Below are 23,889 nucleotides of genomic sequence, written 5' to 3' on the forward strand. Positions count from 1 at the left end.
TCTTTGAAATGTCAATTAATTCAGTGTTGAATAAACTATTATAATCATCATTCCAATAATTTTTAGGAAGACTTCGACTGCTCAGTATTTTCAGAAAGCAGGGGCTGAGACGGGTAGCAACTCGGATGAGTCCCATGAAAGATGTTTGCAGTCCAAACTCTAAAACCAACTGTGCCTGCTGAAAATATATTACTTTGTTTCTAGGTCAGTTATTATTATTATTATTATTATTATTATTATTATTATTATCGGTTATTTGTAGAGCACCAACAGATTATGCAGCGCTATAAACAAAGGGGGAGTACAACAAAACAATTATAGGGATCAAATGGGTAGAGGGCCCTGCCAAGAGTTGCACTGTTGTAGTCAGCTCTTAAGAAGGTGGTCTACAAAAAGCTGGACTCTTAGGCTTACATGCTAAGGAGGTTCAGGGGATAGCAATGGAGGAGAGGAACTGGTATTAGGAAAGGTTAGTGTAGGTTGTATGCGTCCCTGAACAGTAGAGTCTTTAGGGAGCACTTGAAGCTTTTAAAACTAGAAGAGAGTCTTGTGGAGCAAGGCAGAGAGTTCCACAAGATGGGAGCCAGTCTGGAGAAGTCCTGTAAACAGGAGTGTGATGAGGTGACAAGAGAGGAGGAGAGTAGGAGGTCATGAGCAGAGCGAAGGGGACGGGAGGGAGAGTATCTGGAGACAAGGGGGCCTATCTATAAAGCTCCAAAAGGAGCTTGACGGCACGTGTTTCTGGCGAGTCTTCAGACTCGCCAGAAACAGCAGTTATGAAGCAGCGGTCACAAAGACCGCTGATCCATAACCCTGTCCGCCTGCTCTGAGCAGGCGGACAGGAATCACAACAATTCAACCAGATCGAGTACGATCGGGTTGATTGACACCCCCCTGCTGGCAGCCCATTGGCCGCGAGTCTGCAGGGGGTGGTGTTGCACCAGAAGCTCTTGTGAGCTGCTGGTGCAATGTTAAATGCGGAGAGCGTATTGCTCTCCGCATTCAGCGATGTCTTGCAGACCTGATCCGCACTGTCGGATCAGGTCCACAAGACATTTCTTAAATATGCCTCAAGGTCTGAGATGTAGGGGGGAGCAGTGCAGTTGAGGGCTTTATATGTCAGAATGAGAATTTTTTGTTTGATCCTAGAGTTAAGAGGAAGCCAGTGAAGGGATTGGCAGAGAGGTGCAGCAGATGAAGAGCGACGTGTAAGGAAGATGAGTCTGGTAGAGGCATTCATTATGGATTGTAAAGGAGCTAGGCGGCAGGTGGAGAGACCAGAGAGGACAGAGTTGCAGTAATCAAGGTGGGAAAGAATGAGAGAGAGTATTCAAATCTTAGTTGTGTCTTGTGTAAGGAAGTGTCTAATTTTAGAAATGTTTTTAAGGTGAAAGCGGCAGGCTTAGCCAAGGACTGAATGTGAGGAGTGAAAGAAAGATCTGAGTCAAATGTGATGCTGAGACATCGGGCGTGCGGGGTAGGGGTAATGATGGAGTTGTCGACAGTTATAGAGAGATTGGGGTGGAGAGTTTTGAGGAAGGGGGGAAAATAAGGAGCTCAGTTTTGGAGAGATTTAGCTTGAGGTAGTGAGAGGACATCCAGTTAGAAATGTGAGAAAGGCAGTTAGTGACACGGGTTAGCAAGGAAAAGGATAGGTCTGGTGCAGAGAAGTAGATTTCGGTGTCGTCGGCATACTAATTATATTGTAAACCATGGGACTTTATTAGGGAACCTAGTGATGACGTGTAGATTGAGAAGAGAAGGGTTCCGAGGACAGAGCCTTGCGGTACTCCGACAGAAAGTGATGATGGAGCAGAGGAGGCCCCAGAGAAGGCTACACTAAAGGTACGGTTTGACAGGTAGAAAGAGAGCCATGAGAGGGCTGTGTCACAGATGCCAAAGGATTGGAGAGTTTGGAGCAAAAGAGGGTGGTCAACAGTGCCAAAGGCTGCGGACAGATCAAGGAGGATAAGCAGAGAGAAGTGGCCCTTTGATTTTGCTGTAAGTAGGTCGTTGGTAACCTTAACAATTGCTGTCTCTGTGGAGTGATGGGGATGAAATCCAGATTGCAGTGGGTCGAGGAGAGAGTTTATTGTAAGGAAATGGGATAGGCGTGCATAAACTAGTTTTTTGAGAAGCTTTGATGCAAGAGGGAGGAGGGAAATAGAGCGGTAGTTGGATGGGGAGGTAGGATCAAGGGAAGGTTTTTTGAGGATAGGTGTGACCAGTGCATGTTTCAGCGATGAGGGAAATATACCGGTGCTGAGGGAGAGGTTGAAGGTGTGTGTGAGTATAGGGGTGAGGGTAGAAGAGAGGGAGGGGAGTAGCTGTGAGGGGATAGGGTCAAGGGGACAGGTAGTGAGGTGAGAGCGCAGTATAAGTGCCGAAACTTCTTCCTCAGTGACATGGGAGGATGAGCTAAGTTTAAAGTTATGTGGGTTGTGGTTGATTGAGAGCATTTGAGGGGATGAGAGAAAGGAATTATTTTGAGGGCTGATTTCATTTCTGATGGAGTCGATTTTGTTATTGAAGTGGCTGGCAAAGTCTTGAGCTGACAGAGAAGTTGTATTAAGAGGTTGGGGAGGGCGGAGAATGGTATTGAAAGTGGAGAACAAACGTTTTGAGTTTGAAGAAAGATTAGAGATAAGAGTAGAGAAGTAATGTTGCTTATGGAAATTAAGGGCAGAATAGTAGGAGTTCAAGATAAATTTGTAATGTTGAAAATCAGATGACTTCCTAGATTTTCTCCAGTGCCGCTCAGCAGTACAGGAACATCTGCGTAAGTATCGTGTCAGAGGAGTATGCCAGGGCTGAGGATGAGTGTTTGATTTCCGAGCTATGGTAAGAGGGGCGAGATTGTCAAGGACGGATGTAAGGGTGGAGTTATTGTGGCAGATAGATTGGACAGGGCAGGAAAAGGAGGAGAAGGATGAGAGGAGAGGTGTGAGGGAATTAGAAAGCTGTTGTTGATCTAATGACATAATGCTTCTGTAAAGTTTGGTGTGAGGAGCAGAAGGAGGGAAAGTTGTAGGGAGGGATCATATGTTGCAAGTAAGGAGATGGTGGTCAGAAAGAGGAAAGGGTGAGTTTGTGAAGTTTGAGAGAGTGCATCGATAGCTAAAGATCAGGTCAAGGGAGTGACCATCTTTGTGAGTGGGAGAATCAGTCCATTGTGACAAACCAAAAGAGGAAGTGAGTTGCAGAAGTTGTTTTGCAGAGGAGGTAGTGGGATTGTCTAGAGGGATGTTGAAGTCACCAAGAATGAGTAAAGGGGTGTCTGAGGAAAGGAAATAAGGTAGTCAGGCAGCCAAGTGATCTAGAAATTGAGTTGAGGAGCCAGGGGGTTGGTAAATGACTGCAACACGTATAGAAAGAGGAGAGAATAAGCGAATCATGTGGGTTTCAAATGAGGAAAATGTGAGGGAAGAGATGGGATGTATTTGTTGAAAGGTGCAACGAGAGTAAAGTAAAATACCTACACCACCTCCTTGTCTATTACCAGACCTAGGAGTGTGGCTGAAGTGGAGACCCCCATGTGACAGATCAGCAGTGGATCCTGTGTCAAGGGGAGAGAGACAGGTTTCTGTTAGGGCCAGAAGGTTGAGGGAGTGGGAGATAAAGAGGTCATGTATAGAAGTGAGTTTGTTGCAAACAGAGCTAGAGTTCCAGAGTGCACAAGTGTAAGGGGTAGTGGCTTTAGATGCAAGAGGAATGTGAGTAAGGTTGTCAGAGTTTTGTTTTTTGAGTCTGTGAGATGGTACACATGGATGTGCACAGCTAGGCAGTTGTTGGGGACCAGGAGAGATGTCACCAGCAGTTAGTAAAAGCAACAGGGAGAGTGACATGAGATGAGATAGAGATTTGCAGTAATGAGACTGCTTTTGAGATAAGGTGCACGGGGGAGAGAGAGTGTTTAGGAATAGGTAAAGTTTGTGAGTAAAAAAGTAAGGTGAGTTTAAGAGAGATGGGCTAATGAACAGTGCAGGTGGAGAGGGAGAATGTCATATTTCATATGTCTGCCTACTTCACCTAAACAGTTAAGTACCGCACTCTTCACTTTTGACTCTGACAACTCCTTTAGAAATTCTATAAAAGCCCTCTACATCATGCAATCACTGCTTGGAAATTTCTTCTCACGCTGTATCTCTGACAGCCACTCTACGCTACAAGCTTACAACTCACGCTGTATCTCTGACAGCCACTCTACGCTACAAGCTTGCTACTCAGCTGCGCTCCAATTACAGCTCCTTGCTCTCCCGGACCTAGCGGTGACGTCACACGCCGACATTCGCGGCCGCGCCGACACAGTCTCCTCTCTGCTCAGTAACAAGAAGCAGCACCTTTCGCCTAAAGTTTTCTTTAGAACTGATTCCACCAGAATTAATTCCGGAGCGTCTCTGTACAAACTAACGTAAGTTAACTTACTCTTACCTACAAAATAGTAATTACATGATCATGTTCTATCGTTCCAAATGCAATCAAGACAATTACTATTCAATCTCTCATTAACAGACAGCAGTTAAACCGCTCAGCACTGCTACTATTTATTCAGACAAACCTAAAGTATTAAATCGTTAATTCACTTCTTAACTAAAGTCTATACCATACTATAGGTATTTAAGTACAAAGTCAGTACTCCAAAATTGTATACAGATTGGAATTGATATCATAACTAATCAGGTGAACATGACAAATACTGAGCTGGACATAAAGTTCAAATATCTCAGCAATTTGTACTGTAGAACCTAATATCAAACTTAAGTGCATTGGCTCACTGCAACCCTGTTGCGCCCATCACTAATTGTAGTTTGCCACATACACTTAAAACAAAACCACTAGGCTGCAGTTGTGGTCCTCATATTAATTATACCTTTTTCTGACTTACAGAAAAAATCTGACAGTAACCTGACAGAGAAGGAATATTTGAATAATGTAGTTTGTTATAGAGACAAAAGGCAGCAAAAATGAATATGAAGATGTTAGGCATTTTTACAAAAGAGGGAACCAGTTAAACACATAAGACACAGTATTACAGTAACAATTGCATAAGAAAACAATAAGGTACATCAAACATAATATTACAAAAGTACCTGCCTTTTTCTTGCCCCTTGCCAATCCTTGTTCAGTTCTTGTATAATTCTATTGCTAATGCCTCACTTCTAAAATGTTCACTTTCAAAATATGAACATATGTTGTTATAGCAATGCACATCCCAGTGCAATGCACATCCCAAACTAGTGTGAAATATATGCAGGGAGGGCAGTCAGCTGAGTCCACTAAATTTTGTTGATTGCTAAACAAAGACAATTGGAAAGGCAAATTGGAAAGTTAGATTCTGATCTAGTCAGGGTGAGATGTTAAGTAAACAGGCAATAAAATTTGGGGGAGGTTAAAACTATGGAATAAGACAGCTATACATTTTAGAATAATAGCAAGTATTGATAAGGATTGAACATCACATGGTAATTAAATGAACATTAGAAATAAGACATTGGATAACAGTACAACAGATGTAGGACTAAATTAACAAACTAAAATAATTTGCTCTATGTAAATATTCACGTACCAGAAGAGAGTTACAGGAGAGTAAAAAACACCAGAGAGCAGTGAATAGATTGCAGATTGACAGGGTATCTATTCACCTACCAGAAGAGAGTTACAGGAGAGTAAAAAACACCAGAGAGCAGTGAATAGTTTGCAGATTGACAGGGTCTCTATTCACGTACCTGAAAGCAGAGGAGAGAGAATAGGGTTAGCTTGATGTAGTGTGCAATTCTTCAGCAGATGTCAATAGGCAGCATGTTGTCTTAATAAGCAGAACTGTGCTGAGTAGTGAGTGCAGTTCTTGTATAATTCTATTGCTAATGCATCACTTATAAAATGTTCACTTCAGGGCTGCCACTAGAAATTTTGGGGCCCCTGACTTAACCATTGATCAGGCCCCCCCCCCCCTCCTTTGACATGTGCAATTTTTGACCAAGTGACTAAAACGTATATGCACTTTATTCTTAAGTACCTATTTAAACTTGGAAATGTTGTAAAGGTAGTAACATACACTGAAACACACACACACACACACACTCACACATAAGGATTCACATATAGACACTCTAGCAAACACGCAAAGAAACTCAAAAACAGACACCCAAACAGACACTTAGCACTTGTTTACATTGACCTGACAAGTAATGAGGTAAACTACAGTTTTGTAAAAAAAGGAGATTTAGAAAACAAAATATGGAGTTCTTATTATCTTTTTGTAAAGGAAGATGCCAACTAAATGATGACAACAGCATGCAGTGGCTGAAAGGAAGGGCCCTGAACTGCCTAAACAATAATTTAAAGGTTAAATGGTAGATTGGTGACTTCCGGAAAGGTCTCATTAGTCTCAAAGTCTGTAGAAAGATGTGAATAATCAGTAGTAAGGTCAAAATGTCCTAAAAAGGAACAGACAATGGACACACACGCAAACTCAAACTTGCACATGCACCCAAGGAAACACCAACAGAGACAGCCTCAGAAAACACACAAAGACATACACACACACAAAGACACCCACAGAAAACACAGAAAGCCATACATACACACCCTCACTGAGACATCCACAGAAAACACACAAAGACATACACACACCTTCACAGAGACACCCACAGAAAATACACACCCTCACAGAGACATCCACAGAAAACACAGACATACATACACACACACACCCTCACAGAGACACCCACAGAAAACAGAGACATACACACCCACCCTCACAGAGGCATCCAGAGAAAATAAACAAAGACAAACACACGCCCACCCTCACAGAGACACCAATAGAAAAAGTTCAAAGACATATGCACACACCCTCACAGACATCCACAGAAAATGCACAAAGACATATACACCTACCCTCACAGAGATACCAACAGAAAAAAAATACATGCACACTCATAGAGACACAAACCAAAGCAAAAAGACATAAACACAGACACCCACAGAAACACTCAAAGGAGGAAACATTTATGCACCTTGAATCCCCTAAATCAACAGTGTGTGACATGCATGTTAAAAAAAATGCAGAAATTAAGAGATCACTTTTTAAAGAATCATATTTGTAAATGTGCAAACAAAAATAATTCTGTTAATTCAAAATTGTACATTAATGATCTGGGTAGATGGCTAGATGAAGAAAAGTACTTTTAAAAGGTTGATATATGTTTGTTTGATATTTTCACCATTTTCCCCAACCAAGAGCACCACTTCAAATATGGTGTACAAATGTTCCCATCTGTCAGCTATACTTGTGGATTTTGAAAATGCTGTACTCTATATGGTCTTGGTGGAACCATAAGCTGTGGTACTCATACCATTAGATCTGGTTAAATGCAAGATTTAAGCTTGTTGGTATGCATTTCAAAATTAAGTCAGCTGTAGAGTAAACTGAACAATTTTAAGTTAACCTGTCTTATTTCCAACACTGAGCAATCTTAGTCTGAGAATATAACATTGTATGCAGATGTAAAAATCTTAGATAAAATGCCTCCTTGTATCTGGAAAGTCCTTGCATAAAGGGGTAGTAAACTGGAATGTAATATATATCATTTGTGTATTGAGGAGGAAACATTTCTGCATGGTTTTAAATATAGAATTTCTACAGCATTGTCAAATAATCATAAATACACTGCTGCTAAAAAAAATGTGTTTTTATGGACCCCTGGCCCTACCATACAACTACTACCACACTGAAGTTACAATCTTAAATTGCACAAAGAAATAAAAAACATTTGCTAAGTAAGTTCTACCTCCTCTGCAAATGAAAGTGATCTGCCGTCTGACTCAGGCACACACTCTACAAACAAAGTGCCAAGTCTGTCTCACACTGTGCATAGTGGTTTAGTGCACACTAAGAAATCCTCTCAAATGCTAATACTTTACTCCTTGTAATAACATTTCCCATGCTCAATTAGCACTCTGCTGTAGTACCCACTGGTGGCTGCCAAAATTAAAAAAAAAAAAAAAAAAAAAAAAAAAATTTTTTAGTTCTTGCCTCATGGGGCCCGCCTAGCCCATTGGGCCCCTGACAGGAGTCACCCCTGTCACCCCCTGATGGCGGCCCTGGTTCACTTTGAAAATGTGAACATATGTTGTTATAGCAATGCACATCCCAGTGGAGTCTCTGAGCAACACTAAAGGTCATCATGTTACAACGGTGACATTTTATTTTCTATGTTCAGCTAGCCTCCATTAAGCTGCTCTTTATTTTATTTATTGTTTTAAAAGATTTTTTACTACCTATTCCCCAGCTTTGCACAACCAACATTGTTATATTAATATACTATATATTATTATGTAACCTCTAAATCTCAGCCTGTTTCTAAGCCCTAGCAGGCCACCTCTTATCTCAGCATATTTTATTAGGTTTTCGCAGCCAAACAGTGCTAGTTCATGTGTGCCTTATAGATAACACTGTGCTCCTGTATACCAGCACTCAATGGCTAAATGTAAGTTTGTAAAAAGCATATTAATATAACAGTGTTGGTTATGCAAAACTGGGGAAATGGTAATAAAAGAATCTTCTATCTTTTTATACAATAAACATTTTCAAGTAAACTGTCCCTTTAATAATTCTCAGTTTTCTGATTATATGATCTAACCCAAAAAATCACTTTGAATAGGTTTTTGCAATGAAATAAGTTATTTTCAATTTTTACATCATTACAATCTATAACAAATTCCATGGATTTTGAAGGGATATTCACTATCAAAACTTATCAAATAGCTTTTGTTTAAAGGATCATAAACCCCCTATTTTTTCTTTTATGATTTAGAAAGAGCATGTAATTTTAAACAACTTTCTAATTTACTTCTATTACCTAATTTGATTCATTCTCTTGATATCCTATGCTGAAAAGCATATCTAGATAGGCTCAGTAGCTGCTGATTGGTGGCTGCACACAGATGCCTCATGTGATTGGCTCACCCATGTGCATTGCTATTTCTTCAACAAAGGATATCTAAAGAATGAAGGACATTATATAATAGAAGTAAATTGGAATATTTCTTAAAATTGTATTCTCTACCTGAATCATGAAAGAAAATCTGTGGGTTTAGTGTCCCTTTAAGAGACATTAAACACATTTTGTGCAGAAATTTTACTTTGCCCCACACTCCTTAGAGGGACCAAAAAGCAAAATATGCCTCCTTTGTTTTCAAAATGTTGCAAATTGCCTAAAACATCTGGTTGATTTATGTAATTTGCAGTTTACAGAATTTACTTTTGGACCTTTTTAGGGAGTGTGGGACAAAGTTTTATACAAAAAACAAGAGGTGTTTTAAGTCCTTCTGAGAACCATCAAGAGCAGTATTCAAAATCATCTCTATTTGCATCAGTTTTCACATTATTTAATCTGACCTTTTGACTAATTTTGGTCTGTTTCAGGGTGCATATCTTAGCATTTCACAAGTATTTTGTGCCTATCGATCTTAAGAATTTTCAAGTTTTAGTTAATACAAAAATGTCTAACTTATATTAAATTCTAAAACTAATAATCAAATTGCATTTTTAAAGACATGAAGAAATAAAACAATAAACAGCTTGTTTGTTTATGATTGCAGTTGGATTCAGAAGTTATAAAAATGAAAAGTAATGAAAAGTAATTAAAAAGAAGTTAAAAAAAATGTAATTAAAAATATGCACAAAATGAAAGTAAAGGGATGACTGAACACAGTACACACATCATCATGGGCTGAGCATGTTAAGAATTTCAATGAAATAGCATTGAAATACACCAGCTATACTACATTAATAATGGATCCATTTTTTATGGTATTCTCCTTTACTATGATTTTATTTATTTATTTTACTTATGTTCCTTTTAATATAAATCCTGTGTAATCATTTATTTACCAAGGTCAAATGTAGGAAATATATTACAGATATTACACATAATTCATAACTCAGGTTGGCTAACTACTTCAAACAGACATAAGTTTAATGGTTTAGAATGGCATCTGCAAGAAAAACAAACACAGGTTAAAGTTGAATATAACATTTTGCACAAAAAAACTATATATATATATATATAATCTAGGTCAATTGCTATTATTTCTTTGGACTGATGCATAGTTAAAGTTGCTAACTGTGGTGATGTGAACATGCCATATCAATATTTCCCTTCTTCTTCCTATGAGTTGGTATGGTGGTTAGGCTAATTCATACTTACAATCTGATTTATAAAAATATATGAATTAGGATTGCATGACAAAAAAAAAAAAGATTTCAGGGAGTTGCCCACCGGCCAGCCTGTCCACACCCTCCATCAGGAATTCTCATAACCAGTACGGGGGGAGCATCTCCTCCACTACCAACATCATAAAGAAAAGCATATTGATAAGAGGGGCAATGAACTGAATCTGCATTGCAGGAGGCCATTTTTTTTTCTTTCTTCCTCTCCTTTCTTCCCCATTGTTTTGTTTACCCATTCCAAATTTTGGCAGCCACCAGTGGGTACTGCATCAGAGTGCTAATTGAGCATGGGAAATGTTATTACAAGGATTAAAGTATTAGCATTTGAGAGGAATTATGCGTGTGCACTTAACCACTATGTACAGTGTGAGACAGACTTGGCACTTTGTTTGTACAGTGTGTGCCTGAGTCAGATGGCAGATCACTTTCATTTGCAGAGGATGTAGGACTTACTTAGCAAATGTTTTTTATTTCTTTGTGCAATTTCGGATTGTAACTTCAGTGTGGTAGTAGTTGTATGGTGGGGCCAGGGGTCCATAAAAACATTATTTTTTTTTTAAGCAGCAGTGTATTTATGATTATTTGACAATGCTGTTGAAATTTTATATTTAAAACCATGCAGAAATGTTTCCTCCTCAATACACAAATGGTAGGTGCCCTTTTGGCAGATATGTATATATATATATATATATATATATATATATATATATATATATATATATATATATATATATATATATATATATATATATATATATATATATATATATATATATATATATATATATATATATATATATATATATATATATATATATATATAACATTCCAATTTACTGTCCCTCTATGCAAGGACTTTCCAGATGCAAGGAGGCATTTTATCTAAGATTTTTACATCTGCATACAATGTTATACACTCAGACTAAGATTGCTCAGTGTTTGAAATGAGACACGTTAACTTAAAACTGTTGAGTTTACTCTACAGCTGACTTAATTTTGAAATACATACCAACAAGCCTAAATCCTGCATTTAACCAGATATAACGGTATGAGTAGCACAGCTTATGGTTCCACCAAGACCATATAGAGTACAGCATTTTCAAAATCCATAAGTACAGCTGACAGATGGGAACATTTGTACACTATATTTGAAGTGGTGCTCTTGGTTGGGGAAAATGGGGAAAAACAAACAAACCTATGTCAACCTTTTAAAAGTTATTTTCTTCATCTAGCCATCTACCCAGATCATTAATGTACAATTTTGAATTCACAGAATTATTTTTGTTTACATATTTACAAATATGATTCTTTAAAAAGTGATCTCTTAATTTATGCGATTTTTTTTATCATGATTGTCACACACTGTTGATTTAGGGGATGCAAGGTGCATACATGTTTCCTCCTGTGAGTGTTTATGTGGGCGTCTGTGTTTATGTCTTTGTGCTTTGGTTTGTGTCTCTATGAGTGTGTATGTATTTTTTTTCTGTGGGTCTCTCTGTGAGGGTGGGTGTGTATGTCTTTGTGCATTTTCTGTGGATGTCTGTGAGGGTGGGTGTGTATGTCTTTGTGCATTTTCTGTGGATGTCTGTGAGGGTGTGTGCATATGTCTTTGAGCTTTTTCTATGGGTGTCTCTGTGAAGGTGTGTGTATGTTTACCTTTGTGTATATTCTCTGGATGCCTCTGTGAGGGTGGGTGTGTATGTCTGTGTTTTCTGTGAATGTCTCTGTGAGGGTGTGTGTGTATGTATGTATGTCTGTGTTTTATGTGGATGCCTCTGTGAGGATGTGTGTTTTCTGTGGGTGTCTCTGTGAGGGTGTGTGTATGTCTTTGTGTGTTTTCTGTGGATGTCTCAGTGAGGGTGTGTGTATGTATGTCTTTCTGTGTTTTATGTGCTTGTCTCTCTGTCTGTGTGTGTATGTCTTTGTGTGTTTTCTGAGGCTGTCTCTGTCAGTGTTTCCTTGGGTGTATGTGCAAGTTTGAGTTTGCGTGTGTGTGTGTCCATTGTCTGTTCCTTTTTAGGACATTTTGACCTTACTACTAATTATTCACATCTTTCTACAGACTTTGAGACTAATGAGACCTTTATGGAAGTCACCAATCCACCATTTAACCTTTAAATTATTGTTTAGGCAGTTCGGGGCCCTTCCTTTCAGCCACTGCATGCTGTTGTCATCATTTAGTTGGCATCTTCCTTTACAAAAAGATAATCAGAACTCCATATTTTGTTTTCTAAATCTCCTTTTTTTACAAAACTGTCGTCTACCTCATTACTTGTCAGGTCAATGTAATCAAGTGCTGAGTGTCTGTTTGGGTGTCTGTGTCTGAGTGTGTTTCTTTGCGTGCCTGCTAGAGTGTCTATATGTGAATCCTTATGTGTGAGTGTGTGTGTGTGTTTGTATGTTACTACCTTTACAACATTTCCAAGTTTAAATAGACACTTAAGAATAAAATGCATATACGTTTTAGTCACTTGGTCAAAAATTGCACATGTCAAGGGGGGGGGGGGGGGGGGCTGATCAATGGTTAAGTCTAGTGGCTGCCCTGTGTGTACAAGGTTCTTTATCCCAGACTCCAAAGCTTAGTCATTCAAAATGTAGACAAGAGAAAGTGGATCTCTTTAATTTTGTAGCCAAGGACTTAAGGATAGATGACAAGGGAAGCAGGGGCCAAGTGCGGACATATAATCTGGTATATCAGGATTTAAGATTATCCGGACTTAATTATTTTAGTGGATAAGGTATATGCACACACCGGCCAACTCCCAACCCTTATTGTCATATTACACAGGCTCATACAGGGAGTGCAGAATTATTAGGCAAATGAGTATTTTGACCACAGCATCCTCTTTATGCATGTTGTCTTACTCCAAGCTGTATAGGCTCGAAAGCCTACTACCAATTAAGCATATTAGGTGATGTGCATCTCTGTAATGAGAAGGGGTGTGGTCTAATGACATCAACACCCTATATCAGGTGTGCATAATTATTAGGCAACTTCCTTTCCTTTGGCAAAATGGGTCAAAATAAGGACTTGACAGGCTCAGAAAAGTCAAAAATAGGGAGATATCTTGCAGAGGGATGCAGCACTCTTAAAATTGCAAAGCTTCTGAAGCGTGATCATCGAACAATCAAGCGTTTCATTCAAAATAGTCAACAGGGTCGCAAGAAGCGTGTGGAAAAACCAAGGCGCAAAATAACTGCCCATGAACTGAGAAAAGTCAAGCGTGCAGCTACCAAGTTGCCACTTGCCACCAGTTTGGCCATATTTCAGAGCTGCAACATCACTGGAGTGCCCAAAAGCACAAGGTATGCAATACTCAGAGACATGGCCAAGGTAAGAAAGGCTGAAAGACGACCACCACTGAACAAGACACACAAGCTGAAACGTCAAGACTGGGCCAAGAAATATCTCAAGACTGATTTTTCTAAGGTTTTATGGACTGATGAAATGAGAGTGAGTCTTGATGGGCCAGATGGATGGGCCCGTGGCTGGATTGGTAAAGGGCAGACAGCTCCAGTCCGACTCAGACGCCAGCAAGGTGGATGTGGAGTACTGGTTTGGGCTGGTATCATCAAAGATGAGCTTGTGGGGCCTTTTCGGGTTGAGGATGGAGTCAAGCTCAACTCCCAGTCCTACTGCCAGTTTCTGGAAGACACCTTCTTCAAGCAGTGGTACAGGAAGAAGTCTGCATCCTTCAAGAAAAACATGATTTTCATGCAGGACAATGCTCCATCACACGCGTCCAAGTACTCCACAGCATGGCTGGCAAGAAAGGGTATAAAAGAAGAAAATCTAATGACATGGCCTCCTTGTTCACCTGATCTGAACCCCATTGAGAACCTGTGGTCCATCATCAAATGTGAGATTTACAAGGAGGGAAAACAGTACACCTCTCTGAACATTGTCTGGGAGGCTGTGGTTGCTGCTGCACGCAATGTTGATGGTGAACAGATCAAAACACTGACAGAATCCATGGATGGCAGGCTTTTGAGTGTCCTTGCAAAGAAAGGTGGCTATATTGGTCACTGATTTGTTTTTGTTTTGTTTTTGAATGTCAGAAATGTATATTTGTGAATGTTGAGATGTTATATTGGTTTCACTGGCAAAAATAAATAATTGAAATGGGTATATATTTGTTTTTTGTTAAGTTGCCTAATAATTATGCACAGTAATAGTCACCTGCACACACAGATATCCCCCTAAAATAGCTATAACTAAAAACAAACTAAAAACTACTTCCAAAACTATTCAGCTTTGATTTTAATGAGTTTTTTGGGTTCATTGAGAACATGGTTGTTGTTCAATAATAAAATTAATCCTCAAAAATACAACTTGCCTAATAATTCTGCACTCCCTGTAAGTTTTCTTTCAATAGATGTGGAGATCTACATAAATACAAACAAGAGAGGTTTTATGTATATTTGATTTCTGTTTATTGGTTATGTTTGTAACGAAGAATATGTATTTTCTTTTTTTTTTTTTTTGTTATGTAGATTACTCTTTTTTATGTTTATACCGAGATATGGCAATTTTTATTTATTGTATTGTAACAGCTTCTTAACCCGTAATAAAATGAATTTTAAAAAAAAAAGGATTGTATGACAATGACAGAAATATTGAAAACGCATTTAATTTCTTTTATTTTGGTTGGGTATTTTATTTGGTGGGGAAAAGTGCATGGTGCTCAAATCATTGAGCTTCCCTTGGCAAGATGTGGCGAGTGGCCGAGTGTCTATGCGCATGCAACTTCCAGCAATAAATGAAAATGTTTTATATAAATGATCTTCCGTTTTAAGCTTAAAATTATTTCAGTGTAATGCATTGTTAGTGAGTCTTTGTGGAGATTTTGTTGGACCGTTGAAACCACTTAATATATAATCTTTAATACTTAAAGGGACACTCAATCAAAATGAAATTTTCATTATTCAGATAGAGCATGCCATTTTAAACAACTTTCCAATTTACTTCCACTTCAACTAAATGTGCACAGTCTTTTTATATTTAAACTTTTTGAGTCACCAGCTCCTACTGAGCATGTGCAAGAATAAGTGTGTATGCATTTGTGAATGGCTGATGACTGTCACATGGTACGTGTATGCATTTGTGATTGGCTGATGGCTGTCACATGGTACAGGGGGAGTGGAAAAAGACATAACTTTTAAAATTGTCAGAAAAAAATCTACTACTCATTTGATGTTCAGACTAAGTGCTGTTGCATTGTCTTGTTATCTTGCATTTGTTGATTATGCAAATCTACTGTGTTGACTGGTCCTTTAAGGTGTTTATTTTATATTAAAAGTGACTTGACTTTTTGGAACATTTTCTCTATTAAACTTTCACAGTCTTATTGAAGAATATAACCGATTTACATATGATTTTAATGAAAAAGCCAGAAGTATACACTGAACTGCAAAGTATTTAGTTATACATATGCTTAGTCATGTCATTGATACAATCAATAATACACAATAAAAATAAGGTTTAATATTGTTTTACTTTGAGGATTTCTTAATGTGTCATTATTGTCAACTCTAATAAAGATTTAAAAATAGAAAACCTATAAATGATGCAATGAAAATATCATCTTGTTGCTTTAGTAGAAAAAAAGTGTGTCAATGAAAATTATAACAACGCACTCAACCAAGTTATTGGATTTATAGTTTTGTTTGTATAGGTTATTATCTGGATTTTTTAGTTGGTTATCTTCTGATTCACACACAGTTTTTCTCCAGAGTAGGAAAAACATCAGCAGTGCTTTGTTAGTCAGAGAAAGTTTATTAGAAAAAATATAGTTTGTAGTATTAGGTGCAGTAGCTAGATTTGCAGCTAGAATAGGTCAAAATAAATTCAGGTAAAAGCCAATAAGAAGTGTAATATTTTAGTTTAGTTTCTGGATTTATGATTTATCTCAGATGTCTTATCAGCAAAACATACCTGTTCCGCAGTATAGACTTTTCAATTTTATCCTGATAAAGTGCTGTTTTATACTGCAGATAAATCAGAGCATGCGAAGCATCTATTATTAAATTGCTTTTTTTTTTTTTCCAGCAAACTGAAAAGAAAAGTGAGATTTAAGGTATATAATTTGGAATAATTTATAGTGTGGTTTGAACAATGAAGTAGACCCAGACACAATGATTCTAAAGAGATCATGAGACATTTATTCTGTCCAGACAATTTAAGTACAAGAAAGAAAATTGATTTGTCTTTAAATGGAAGCTAGTCATGAAAGCTACAGTATGTAAAATCCCTCATTTATATATATATATATATATATATATATATATATATATATATATATATATATATATATATATATATATATATATATATAGTTGAGTTTCAGAGTTCAGCGCACATAGAATGGAGAAAAACAAAAACAAAACCAAGTATATTATATATATAATATATATAATATATATAGTATATTTCTCTAAATCCGGTAGTGAGTTTTTTTATATCAGGGCTGGTGCAAAAACAGCTTGCTGATAAAAATTAGTGATATTGTGGTATAGGATGCTGTAAGTACAGCTGGAGGTAAATTCCTTGCGGTGGTTTTGAGCTCTGAAAAGCTCCCAGAGTTCAGGTGGATAAGTTGGTGTTTATGATGGAAAACCGTAATAAATAGTTACATGAACTGCTGTAAATACAGCTAGATGATGATTCCTTGTGTTTTTTTTTGAGCTCTAGATAGCTCACAATATCCGGATGGATGTGGATTCTTTAGCCTGTCAGTGACAGGGTCCGTTGCTGAAGTGTTTGAAGCTTGGTCTCCCTGGACAGGAAGTGACGTCAGAAGTGGGCGTGCCCTTACGCGTTTTGTGAATTACATTCACTTCATCAGAGGGTATGCCCACAGAGCACTGAGGAGCGCTTATATGGCGTTTCAGTGCAGATAATTGGCTTTAACTTAATTTGTTAATTGAATACAGGTACCTTATTGTATATTCATTGATTGGTGTGATTTATTTGTATTAGTCTACATAAATTAGAAGCAGATTACTGACTGGCTTACACATATTTTGAAACAAAACAAAACAAAACAAAAAACATTTTTTTCTTGTTAGTGATATTGGAATTTTATCTATGTGTTTAGACATAAATCTGGTGGGGAATCCTTACGTATTTCCATAGGGGTAATCAAAGGTAATAAAGCTGCCTAAAATTACTGTCACCCTTTTGCCTAAAGTGACGGCTGCTTTACCTATGTGTTTATTTTTTCACATAAAAATATAATGAAATTAAAATAAGCAACCAATTTGGTTCTTATCACAGGTGGAGCCTGCTAAGAGCAGTTCTCTGGGGAGTACTAATTGCTTAGGTGATCCTCTACCTCACTTTACCTATGTGTTTATGCATAAAAATAATTTATTAATTTTTATTATTTGATTAATGGATTAGGGAATGGGTGGAGTTACCTTAAATGTCTGACCATGGACATAACTTTCTATGTGGAGGTATATTTGCTTAGGTGATCCTCTACCTCACTTTACCTATGTGTTTATCTATAAAAATAATTTATTATTTTTATTTTTATTATTTGATTAATGGATTAGGGAATGGGTGGAGTTACCTTAAATGTCTGATCATGGACATAACTTTCTATGTGGAGGTATATTTGCTTAGGTGATCCTCTACCTCACTTTACCTATGTGTTTATCTATAAAAATAATTTATTATTTTTATTATTTGATTAATGGATTAGGGAATGGGGGAGTTACCTTAAATGTCTGACCATGGACATAACTTTCTATGTGGAGGTCTATTTGCTTAGGTGATCCTCTATCTAAATTTACCTATGTGTTAATCCATAAAATTTGAGAAACACAAATTATTATTTTTATTTTTATTATTTGATTATTGGATTAAGGAATGGGTGGAGTTACCTTAAATGTCTGATCTTGGACATAACTTTCTATGTGGAGGTATATTTATATATAAATCACATGAGAGACAGGGGGGAAAATGCAGGATCAATTAGACCCAATCATTTTTTAGAGCTAAGAGCAAGAAGAGAGTCCACTTTCGAATCCCCAAACTATTTAAACCACCCACTAAGACCACAAAAAAGACAGTTAGACCAAACAGAAAGAGAGGTTGCAGAGGAGGACAAAAGAAACAAGGGGAAAAAAATAAAGTGGTAATTAACAAAAAAACTGAAACTAATACAGTTGATAATGAGAATATTAAGATCTTTAACTTATCTAGCCAGACTTTAACCCTAGAGGAACAAAGATTACTTAAAAAAGGTTTTTCTTTTGCCCCTACTAGCAAACCAAATGCATTTGATTTATTCATAGACACTATTAAATTTGTTCGGAAGCTAACACTTCAAAGACATTTTGCTAAATCAAAAAAAGAATCAGAAAACCCCATAGCCCTTAGTCAGGGCGATAAAAATGAAACCAACCCCCCAGGGAGGCCTATAATATCTGGCATAAACAGCTTAACAAGTCACCTATCAGAATACATTGATAACTTTTTACAGCCAGAAGTACCAAAATTAGAATCCTTTTTGAGGGATACTCCCCATTTGTTATCCTTATTAGAGGATTTTTAATGGAAACAAAGTTACCATCTAGCCTCCCTAGACGTAACAGCCCTATACACTGCCATACCGCATGAAGAAGGGATAAAAAGCGCTCAGTTGTTTATAGAAAGTGCTAGCTAGATGAATAAAACCCAAATTGCATTCATTGGAAATGCCATTAAATTTATTCTGGGGAAAAACTACTTTTGTTTCAACAAAACCATATACCTCCAAAAATGGGGGACTGCCATGGGCACAAAATTTGCCCCCAATTTCGCAAACTTATAAATGGGGAAATTTGAAAAGTTATATGTGTCAGAAAACAACCAATATCAACCTAAAATTAAATTTTGGAAGAGATTTATCGATGATATTATCATCATATGGGAAGGAGAAGAGTCAGAATTTAATGAGTTTACTAATTACCTCAACTCTAACAACATGAACCTCACCCTAACAAAAACTTGGGGAGACAAAACACTAGACTTTTTAGACATCACCATCTATTGTGAAAATAACACCATTCACACCAAAAATTACACTAAAAAAACAGATACTAATGGCTACCTCCACGCAGATAGCTGTCATCATCCGAACTGGATTAACAACATCCCATATGGCCAGTTCCAAAGAATCAAGCGAAATTGTAGTAAGGATAGTGATTTTGAAGACGCAGTAAACACCCTAAAACAAAAATTTAAAGATAAAAGCTATACAGAAAATATAGTGGAAAAGTCTTATGAAAAAGTAAAGAACTCCACAAGACATTCGCTTTTAGAAACTAAAATCACCAACCCTGAGTTGGAAAACAAATGTGTAACAACCAGATACATCACCACATATACAGAAGGGGCCAAACAAATAGAAAAAATCTTGAACAAACACTGGGATGTGCTAAAAAGGGACCCAGTTTTAGCAAACATCATTGGACCTCCAAAAGTCACTTATAGGAAAAGTAAGTGTATAAAAACATTCTGGCACCAACTGCTTTAAAGAACACAAAGCTTAAAGAAAGAAATCCACCGATTAAAGGTTTCTTTAAATGTGGAAGAAAAAATTGTGTGTGCTGCAGCCACACAAACAAAAACAAAGAAATAAATAAATGGATCATTCACAACAAAGATGAACAAGTACCAATAGAAAGTTTTCTAAACTGTAAATCAGAATACATAGTATATCTATTAGAGTGTTCTTGCAAAAAATTCTACGTAGGGCGAACAAAGAGAAGCCTAAAGTGACGAGTGCTGGAACACATAAACAACATCAAAGATGCCGATTCTGAATACGGCATCGGCAAACACTTTGAAAAATATCACAATAAAAATAGTGACGAATTTACGGTAAGAGCAATTGAACAAATTTCAGCCTCTAAAGGGAAGGAAAGACTTTTACAGCTCAGAAAAAGAGAAACCTATTGGATTCACCGTTTGAATACTTTACAACCAACAGGTCTCAACAAAGACATAGACCTGGCTGCATTTCTCTAAATAATCAAGAATGACCCAGTTTGACTTTCTCCTATCCACTCCTATGTCTTACTAATTAGCTTTATATTGTGATTAATATTACCAAGTATTTCTACACCTAAATTATTCTCTATGTCCCATTTCAAATAAACACATAGTTAAATCTGTGTAAAACAACATAGTTATGCAGATAGACCTCCCACATAAAAAGCTATGTCCAGGGTCACACTTTGAAGTTAACTCCACCTATTCCCTAATCCAATAATATAAATAAAAATAATAATTTGTGTTTCTCAAATTTTATAGATTAACACATAGGTAAAGTTAGGTAGAGGATCACCTAAGCAAATAGACCTCCACATAGAAAGTTATGACCATGGTCAGACATTTAAGGTAACTCCCCCCATTCCCTAATCCATTAATCAAATAATAAATTATTTTTAAAGATAAACACATAGGTAAAGTGAGGTAGAGGATCACCTAAGCAAATAGACCTCCACATAGAAAGTTATGTCCATGGTCAGACATTTAAGGTAACTCCCCCATTCCCTAATCAAATAATAAAAATAATAAATTATTTTTATAGATAAACACATAGGTAAAGTGAGGTAGAGGATCACCTAAGCAAATATACCTCCACATAGAAAGTTATGTCCATGATCAGACATTTAAGGTAACTCCATCCATTCCCTAATCCATTAATCAAATAATAAAAATAATAAATTATTTTTATAGATAAACACATAGGTAAAGTGAGGTAGAGGATCACCTAAGCAATTAGTACTCCCCAGAGAACTGCTCTTAGCAGGCTCCACCTGTGATAAGAACCAAATTGGTTGCTTATTTTAATTTCATTATATTTTTATGCAAAAAAATAAATAAACACATAGGTAAAGCAGCCGTCACTTTAGGCAAAAGGGTGACAGTAATTTTAGGCAGCTTTATTACCTTTGATTACCCCTATGGAAATACGTAAGGATTCCCCACCAGATTTATGTCTAAACACATAGATAAAATTCCAATATCACTAACAATAAAAAAATTTTTATTTTTTTTTGAGCTCAAAAAAACCACAAGGAATCATCATCTACCTGTATTTACAGCAGTTCATGTACTTACAGCATCCTATACCACAATATCACTAATTTTTATCAGCAAGCTGTTTTTGCACCAGCCCTGATATAAAAAAACTCACTACCGGATTTAGAGAAATATACTATATTTCATCTGCTCACCTATTTCTGTCCTTGATCTGGACTATTATCAAAGAGGATTTCTGTTTATCATTTTTTATTGGAAATTAGAAAATAAGTGTTTTTATTTTAAATTTCACTTTGTGTCCTTGCAAGCATCATTTATACACATCTCATGAGTGCTGCAATTAATATCCACAATTGATCTCATAGTATGTAAACTGAGCACTAATTGGTTTGCATACATAAAGTTTATACCATACTCCAGAGAAGAGAAGCCTTTCAAGTATAAAGAAGGGGAAAAGAAATAAACAGCAACAAGGAAAGAAATCCAGCAAAAAGAATTAAAGTGTCTCTACCTAACTCCAGAGAGGAGAAGTTTGTCTGAAATACCAACATATTTCTACTCCAGGGATATCAAGATTTCCACCTGCTAAAAGTTTCTGCATACCAGCTGGAAATATATTTAATACAGATAGGGATTACATCCCCTCCATGCTTCCAACATACCTCACATGTTTGAGGTTAAAAAAGGTGAGCACATTTAAATCTCACGTTTAGTTTTTGATTGCCTAGTACTGACATACTGCACCATAATTTGGTTTTGGTTTTGTTTTTCTCCATTCTATGTGCGCTGAACTCTGAAACTCAACTCCATACCTTTTTTCCTTCACATTCCATTTGATGATAGTGGAATATTCAGAAACTAGCTGCCATTGAAATATATCAGGAGGAACTAATTAGAGCAAAATAACCATTTGCAACATACATAGCGCAGATCAAGAAACACCCAAGCAACACATATATATATATATATATATATATATATATATATATATATATATATATATATATATATATATATATATATATAAAACCAAATATAGTGGTAAGTCCAGCACTTTCTTGGGTACCCCTTCACTGGGTATAGCTTCTAGTAGGTTTACCTTTGCAGTGCACGTTTGCATGGGAGGCCTGCCATGCTCCCATATATAATTTCCAAAGTAGACAATGGCAACAGCACTTTTCTTTAAAACACTTCTTCTTTATTAAAGTAATATTTTAGGATAAAATACAGCAACGTTTCGAGCCTCTTGGGCCCTTCCTCATGCTATAGATTAAGAACAAACATCTCCCTTATGTACACCTGTGTATAGGGTGTGGCTTAGTTAATTACAGAATTTTACCTGCACTTAGCTCATGTTGGTATCCCCAACTGGTAAGGTTCTGACTAAACTTTTCAACTTTATTATTCAACTTTGTTATTATTTTTTAATAAACATTTATTTCTCAACACTTAAATGTATGCTTATGTGGTATGTCATATATGTTTCTTTATAATATATTACAAATAGACACATATCCACACTTTTTATACACAGGAATTTAAAAACAATTATAAAAACAAATGTAGATCATAATCCTTGTTTAATCCATTTGGATATAGTGTTTTCAGATTTTTTATCCACCATACTTCTTTCTTTTTAAGTAGCAACTCTCTATTGCCTCCTCTCCTTGGTTTAGGAATATGGTCTATGACCTGAAACCTTAACTGACTAACAGTGTGCCCTGCTGTTATAAAATGTGATGAGACAGGTAATGTCATATCCTTGCATCTTATAGAGGACTTGTGTGCACTTATTCTGTCCCTGATGGGGTTAATTGTCTCCCCTACTTAGCCCCGCCCACATGGGCATTTCAAGATATACATAATAACATAATTAGTATCACAGGTGAAGAGGCCATTGATTTCTCTCTTTTTAGTGTCATTAATTTGTGCAACATTCTTACCCTTTATCATTGAGCTACATTGAGCACAATGTAGACAGGGATATGATCCCTTATTTGCAGTTGTCAGATAGTTAACTGGATCTTTTTTATTACTGCCAATATCTGCTTTCACTACAAAAGCTCTTATATTTTTAACCCTTTTATATGAACTGATGGGGGGTTGTTGAAATTCCCTAATGTTAGGGTTAGTCCTCTCCAATAGATACCAATGCTTTCTTATTATCTTAGAGATATCTTCACTGTACTGATTATATTCTGAAGTGAAAATCATCTGATTTTTTATTTTATCTTTTTTAATCCCTATTCTCTCTTCCTTAACTGTCTGTTCACATTTCTCAATGATAGATATAGGATAGCCTCTATTGCAAAATTTCTTGGCCATTTGTTTCATTCTTTTTTCCTGCAATCTTGGTTCTTTTAAATTTCTGGCTGTCCTTAAAAACTGGCTTTTGGGAATTGATTTAAACACTCGCTCAGGATGAAAACTTTCATAATGTAATATTGTGTTACGATCTGTTGGTTTACAATAAAGATCAGTAACCAAATTACCAGATTGTTTGTATACCCATGTATCCAAATAACTCACTCTATTTCTAGAATAATTAAGGGTAAATTTAAGGCAGCCTGTGCAGTGATTGAGTTCTTCAACAAACGACTCTAGGGACTCCTCTGTG

The sequence above is a fragment of the Bombina bombina genome, chromosome 4 (assembly GCF_027579735.1).
Source record: "Bombina bombina isolate aBomBom1 chromosome 4, aBomBom1.pri, whole genome shotgun sequence".
In the NCBI taxonomy this organism is placed as follows: Eukaryota; Metazoa; Chordata; class Amphibia; order Anura; family Bombinatoridae; genus Bombina; species Bombina bombina.